Source organism: Sinocyclocheilus rhinocerous, unplaced genomic scaffold, assembly GCF_001515625.1.
Source record: "Sinocyclocheilus rhinocerous isolate Xijiao unplaced genomic scaffold, SAMN03320098_v1.1 scaffold1821, whole genome shotgun sequence".
Taxonomy (NCBI): Eukaryota; Metazoa; Chordata; class Actinopteri; order Cypriniformes; family Cyprinidae; genus Sinocyclocheilus; species Sinocyclocheilus rhinocerous.
The window spans coordinates 95,210-102,179 of record NW_015636262.1 but is presented as its reverse complement, the minus strand read 5'-3'; the positions used below and the strand labels follow the sequence as shown (position 1 = coordinate 102,179).

General features: G+C 43.4%; 1 long non-coding RNA gene across 1 annotated transcript in view; it reads left to right on the top strand.

Annotated features, from left to right (window-relative positions):
- LOC107747731 (uncharacterized) overlaps nucleotides 1–6,970 on the top strand; it is a 17,384-nt gene that overhangs the window by 8,498 nt on the left and 1,916 nt on the right. Inside the window, exon 3 of the long non-coding RNA XR_001640832.1 lies at nucleotides 5,929–5,932. This is a non-coding gene — a long non-coding RNA (uncharacterized LOC107747731). The remainder of the gene's footprint in view (nucleotides 1–5,928; nucleotides 5,933–6,970) is intronic.

Sequence of the window (6,970 nt, the reverse complement as noted above, 5' to 3'; positions counted from 1 at the left end):
TGGGTCTGCCTCCTCCGAGGGCAGCGCTTGGAGGTTCACCACCTGATCCCTGAAGGGAGTAGTGGGAACCTTGGGCACATAGCCGGGCCGGGGCATCAGGATTACCTGGGAGTCAGCCGGCCCAAACTCTAGGCACGAATCGTCGCCGAAAATGCGTGCAGGTCCCCTACCCTCTTGATGGAGGCCAGTGCAACCAGGAGCAGAGTCTTCATTGAAAGAAATTTCAGCTGAACTGATTGCAAAGGCTCAAATGGGACCCGCTGTAGTGCTTTGAGCACCAGAGACAGGTCCCAAGAAGGTATAGAGGGAGGCCGAGGAGGGTTCAACCTTCTGGCCCCCCTAAGGAACCTGATGACCAGGTGGTGCTTCCCCACCGTTCTCCCCTCTATGAGGTAGGTAACCTAGAACCTCCGCGTCCCGTCCAGGGACCAGACATGAAGTTTCCAGAGGTCTGGACGCGGGTGTCATGAGGAGCATAATTTCTGGGAACCAGGTCCGAGAGGGCCAGTAGGGCGCCACAAGCAGGACCTGCTCCTCATCCTCCCTGACTTTGCACAGTGTCTGTGCAAGAAGGCTCACTGGGGGAAACGCATATTTGCGCAGGCCCCGAGGCCAGCTGTGTGCCAGTGCTAATTTCTGGGAACCAGGTCCGAGAGGGCCAGTAGGGCGCCACAAGCAGGACCTGCTCCTCATCCTCCCTGACTTTGCACAGTGTCTGTGCAAGAAGGCTCACTGGGGGAAACGCATATTTGCGCAGGCCCCGAGGCCAGCTGTGTGCCAGTGCGTCCGTGCCGAGTGTTCCCTCGGTCAGGGAGTAGAACAGCTGGCATTGAGTGATTTCTGGAGAGGCAAACAGGTCTGCCTGAGCGACTCCAAACGTCTCCAAATCAGCTGGACCGTCCAGGGATGGAGTCTCCATTCTCCGGGGAGTGCCGCTCGTGACAGCTCGTCAGCTGCACGGTTGTGCAGGCCCGGAATGTGAACGGCACGAAGCGACCTCAGACGCTTCTGACTCCAGAGGAGGAGGTGGCAGGCGAGTTGCGACATACGACGGGAGCGCAGACCACCTTGTCGGTTGATGTACGCAACAGTCGCAGTGTTGTCTGTGCGGACCAGCACGTGCTTGCCTAGTAAGCGCCCTCTGAGACAGTTCAAGGCAAGACGTACTGCTAGCAACTCTAGGCAGTTGATGTGCCAGTGCAGTTGGGGGCCGTCCACACCCCCGAGACTGCTTGCCCGTTGTACGTGGCACCCCAGCCGGTGGTGGAGGCATCCGTATGTACCACAGCATGACTCGAGACCTGGTCCAGGGGCACTCCTGCCCGAAGAACCGCAAGGTCTGACCACGGGGTGAAGGTTTGGAGACAGGCTGGTGTAACTTGGACCCGGTGAGTGCTGCGCTGCCACGCCCACCTCGGGACTCAGCCATGAAGGCTGAGGTGCCTGAGCACCAAATCCCTGTTCTCACACAACTGATCCCGAGACTGTGCTAGTATGAGCCAGTCGTCGACATAGTTGAGGATGCGAACACCCTGCTCTTTCAGGGGAACAAGAGCCCCCTCCGCAACTTTCGTGAAGGCACGGGGGGACAGGGACAGCCCGAAGGGCAGGACCTTGTACTGATATGCTCGACCCTCGAATGCAAACCGCAGAAAAGGTCTGTGGCGCGGTAGGATTGACACATGAACGTACGCGTCCTTCAGGTCGGTCTCTGCAAACCAATCTAGGGGACGGATGCACCCGAAGATGCGTTTCTGCATTAACTTCTTGAACGGACACGACACGCGGTTCAAGACACGCAGGTCCAATATCGGTCATAACCCACCGCCTTTCTTGGGTGCAATAAAGTAGGGGCTGTAAAACCCCGCACTCATATCGGCTGGAGGGACCAGCTCTATCGCATCCTTCGCCAGCAGGACTGCGATCTCCGCACGCAAGACATGAGCATCGACTGCCTTCACTGATGTGAAGTGGACGCCCCTGAACTTGGGGAGACGCCGGGCGAACTGAATCGCATAGGCGAGTCTAATGGTTCGAAGGAGCCAGCAAGACGGCCTGGACAGCGCTAGCCAGGCTTCCAGATACCGTACAAGCGGGACCAGCGGAACCACCGACGTACCCGGAGTGGGGCAGCGAGGTGGAATGTTACTAGTTACTTGAAAAAAATATCTGGTTACGTAACTTGCAATACGTTACTCCTAATACTGTTCATTAGTATTGGTGTAAGACTAGAGCTCACATTCAGTTTTAAAACATGTTGTCTCATCTGGTGAAACATTAAAAAATGACTTTGTATAAAAGTAATGATATCTATGATCTGTTATACTGCATTCCTGGATATTGTGATCATAGCTCAAATCACCACGGATACACACACACTCTCTCTCACACACTCAACTTGATCTGTTCCTGCATTATTAATGCTAAATTAAAGCCGCCGCTGTCTCCTGTCTTGAGCACAGTAATACATATTGATCCTTTCATTACCAAAGAACCTCTATAAAGTTCTTTACATATTGCTCAGGCATTCTGGGTGAAACTGCAAATAAACAGATCTAATCACACTTGATGCATGTCATACGTTCCCCGAGTCAAAGTGCAGCTGATCATGTCAACAGAACAAAATTTAACCCGATCGGTTTTCACAAAATTGTATTTGCCAAATGAATAAACCTCCATTAATGTTCATCAAGAGAAGAATTTCATTGCTTCTCTACAGGTTTACAAGTGAATATCTCTGAATCCCTGCAGCAGAGCCATAAACACACATTATGTAGTCCAATAACAGCACCTCGCGTGGGTTTTATTAGACCTTTCAACCCTTATATAATGGGTTAAGTGATAAAGTGACATTTACTGCCCACTCTCCAGGTTGCACACGGAGCACAGAGCAATAACACGCTGCCAGTGGGGCACACTTTCCATTAACATTGACTGCAGAATAAAGTGGAGTTTGTTTTAACACTACCCTATTGCACCACTGGACCACTAAACCAGCAAACCAGACCAGACTGGCCAAGCTAAGATCAGAAAACCAGCTTAGGCTGGCTTAAAGTCACAATGAAATGGAAGCGGCGACAAATTTTTTGTTCTGTATTATGAAGTTCATCCGAGTGTAACGGATTGTCCTAAAAGAAACAAATGTGTGGCCAGACCTGGTTTCTGTCTTTTGGTTGTTGATTGGATTTTGAAATGTTAGAGTTGCACTCAAAAATAGAGGCAGATGAAAGTGAGCTTGCAGCCAGAAAGCGGCAAGATTTAAAAAAAGACTATTTTGGCTATTCCTGTAATTATTTTGTAATTGGGACTTTCTCCATCAGTGGTTCTCAACCAGAGAGCCTCAGCAAACCTCCAATTAATACAATTTTATTATTTTATACAATTTCTTTTTATAATTTCTTTTTATTTTATTTTATGATTATTATAGTACAATAATATAACTGCAAATGCTAAAAAACTAAATCAAGATTGCTATTGTTTTTACACATTTTTACTTCAGTTTTAGTTATTTTAGAACACCATAAAAAGTCTGTAAAAATAAGGTCCACTGTACTGTGTTAATATAAAGAAATTTTGCATAATGATTGTTAAAAAAAAAAGGTGTTTTCCTCACATTTTGAATTAATCATTGTATTCTGGGTTAAAGGAAATGTCTGTAAAGTTAATGGAAAATGGCCTGGCAGAAAATACCAGTACATTTTTCTGTTTCTCTACATTTTTTTTTTCTCAATGTATTTTTTTATTTTTATTTTAGTTAATGTTTTTTTTTTTTAAGTTTCGGTTTTAGTTAACTATAACAATCTACCTATAAAAACCCTTACCAATGCTCCTATTTTAAAATAAGCAGCTTCATCAGCAGAAATACCATATATATTTAGAATTTATGGGGGTCTTTAAATATTATGAGAATAGGAGGGCCTTTGAGGCAAAATGGTTGCATCCACGACTCTACTATAAGGCCTTCACAGAAGAGTAGAAGATGTTAGATAGCAATTAATGCCAGTGGTTTCATGCATGGTGTTCAAGTGCAAACACACCTTTTACTTTTGGCCATGAAGTGCACTTTACCTGACGAGGAAACCCCTTGAACAGCGAAAGAGTTGTTTGTGGAGTTGTTTCTCTTAACTTTTTCAGAAGAACTGTACCTAACTACAGCGCAATGTACAAACCTTAAGTACCGGTAATCAGAGAATTTTGAGGTAATGGATTTAGCTATCTAGTTACATCATGATTTTATGTAGAAATTCTGGTGTACAGTCTTACTCAACAGTACCTACATTCCCATTATCAGCGAAGTACATACTTTCAGGGCACGAAATGCGAACTGGGAAGCAGAGACGCGTGTGGATTACCAGCGCCACCTTGCGGCGGTTTCCCGCCTCTACAGCCATCACAGACGGGCATTAATCATAACCAGGGGAGTGTAAAATTCAATTGCCTCCCTCTATCCATTTGGAGTGTAGAAGCCTGAAGGCCAGCCTTGTACTTCACCTGGGAGAGAAAAAGCGAGAAAATAAATAAATAAAGAAGAAGAACCCTCTGCCTACACTTCATCAGAGGCCCCTGCTCCATAATAAATGGAGTGTCTCTGCGGTGGAGTTGTGCCATCAGAAACTCGCCCTCTCTCTATCCATTTAATTCAGCGGCGGAGGGAAGGGTCAGGGTAGGAGCTCTGCGCCGCCTGCTTCCCTCAGTCATGCTGTAAACTACCTTTTAGGAATTGTTTCTCAATAAGAAATGATCAGTCCATTTATCTGCGGCAGACGGAACTGTCTCTTCGCCCAGACCTCCAATATTTTTCGTTTGACCTGATCAGGGCAATAAACTACAGCGAGACACTTTCGATTTGTCACCGGCCCAAGAGCCGGGTGGCTGCGCGACTGATTACATCCCTCTCTACACACACACACACACACAGGCCAAACCTGCCATCAGCGGCAGTTTCTTCGTTTTGTTAGTTGTTTAATTCTTAGCTGTTTTGTTTCAGTGATATTTAGTTTAATTCATTAATTCATCTAAATGTGATAACAGCTTGGAGCTCCACAACACATCTTGTTATTTGTCTGGCAGAACTGAAATATTTAGCAGTTTAACAAGGGTTGACAACAATAAAGGTGTACTTTATTAAATACAGTTATAATGTCCTCTAATGTCTTGTCTAAATAAAATGTAGGCTAATGCTATCCTCAGAGCAAAAGAAAGTCTTGCATAAATTCCCTTGGCTTCAGTTTATATGAAACCTCATATAATACGCATTTTCAGGTAAAGCTATTTTATTTTGATATACAGAAAATAGTTTGAAAGAGTTTTTTTGTCCCATAGTCTATATAGCCATTTTCATTTTTCAAACTAATATAATAGGGTGCACTGTCTGCATGCAATCATTTCCATATGTAAGGTAATAAATATGAGCATTCCTGTCAAATTTAACTCAATGCAAAACGTCCCGCAGGTGGAACGTTGGAACGTTAATATCACGCACCGTGTCGGAGTGAACAACGGAGATGTAGATTAGAATAAACAGTCTTTAATGAGTCCACACAAGGGGTAATCCAAACCAGGAACGGGAGAAGACACACGTACATCACAATGTAGACCCGACCAAGACAGAATGCACAGACTGGGACTCAAAATACATGGGGTAATGAGGACAATTAACACGACACACCTGAATCACATGAACACAATCAAACAGAGGAGAAACTGGGTCACTGAGCACATGGGGAGGGAAAACACAACAAAACAGGTCCATAATCCTGACAGCTAAGAGTTTAAAGCACTATTAATGCTACTTAATGGAGGCACACTGTACAAACACGATTAATAATATCTGATAATATTAGTCGTTCTTAATTATAACATCTAGTCATGACAAATAATAGATAAAAGGAATAAACTGAGAATAAAATAAATGCATAATGCATATAGTGCTGTCAAACGAATAATCACAATTAATCGCATCCCAAATAAAAGATTTTGTTTACATAATATATGTGTGTGTACTGTGTAGCCTATATTTTTAATGTATATATAAATACACAGACAACCAGTATATATTTTGTATGTATTTACAAAATATATACTTATGTATTTATATGTATATATTTATATTAATATTATATATCTGAAATATGTAAGTATTAGCAACTTTACATGGCTGATCAGTCTAAGTTAACCAAGAGAAATGTGCGCTATTCAAGTGTCTGTGTGGAGTGTGGAAGCTGAACAGCAGCTCACTGCAGGACAGATGGAGGCGCCGGTGCGCTCACTTGCTCTTAAAATACTCCGTCATTTTTGCTCATACAGATAAGAGTAATACATCTTTCAAATCTGTAAAGACTCTACGTTTATTTGTGTGCACTCACAATAACAACAAATTGTGCTTTTGTGAAATAATGAAAGCAAATATGATGCAATTTCTGCCGTCTCGGTCTCTGTGAACTTGAGAGCGAAACTCTGTGTATATCTTTACCTTACGGACATGAAAAATATATCTATAGAGAGTGAAATGTCTACTTTCAAATGAACCAATTCAAATGGAAAACAAATATTCTCAGATTATGTAATCCGTATGAAACATGCAGACAGGCGCAGCAGTACTGCGGAGTCAGTGTCGCCAAATTAATCTCTTAAACCGAAAACAAAGATATCACTAGTTTATCAAATTATTCAAATGTTAATGCAGTGTCCTTACTGTTTGTCACTGACACATTCATAACCATTACTTCTGCCGATGTGCTGTGGCAAGCCTTATTCGTGCACTTGAGTGCATATATTAGGCTACATAGGCAATTAAAGGCTCATAATAATGATTTAAATGGTTTATTAATAAATGTGCGATTAGTCGACTAATGCTTAAAATGAACAACTACTAGTCGACCAGAAAATTCCTTAGTCGAGGACAGCCCTAATCGCAAAATAAAAGTTTTTGTTCACATAATATATGCATGTATATATTTAAGAAAAATAT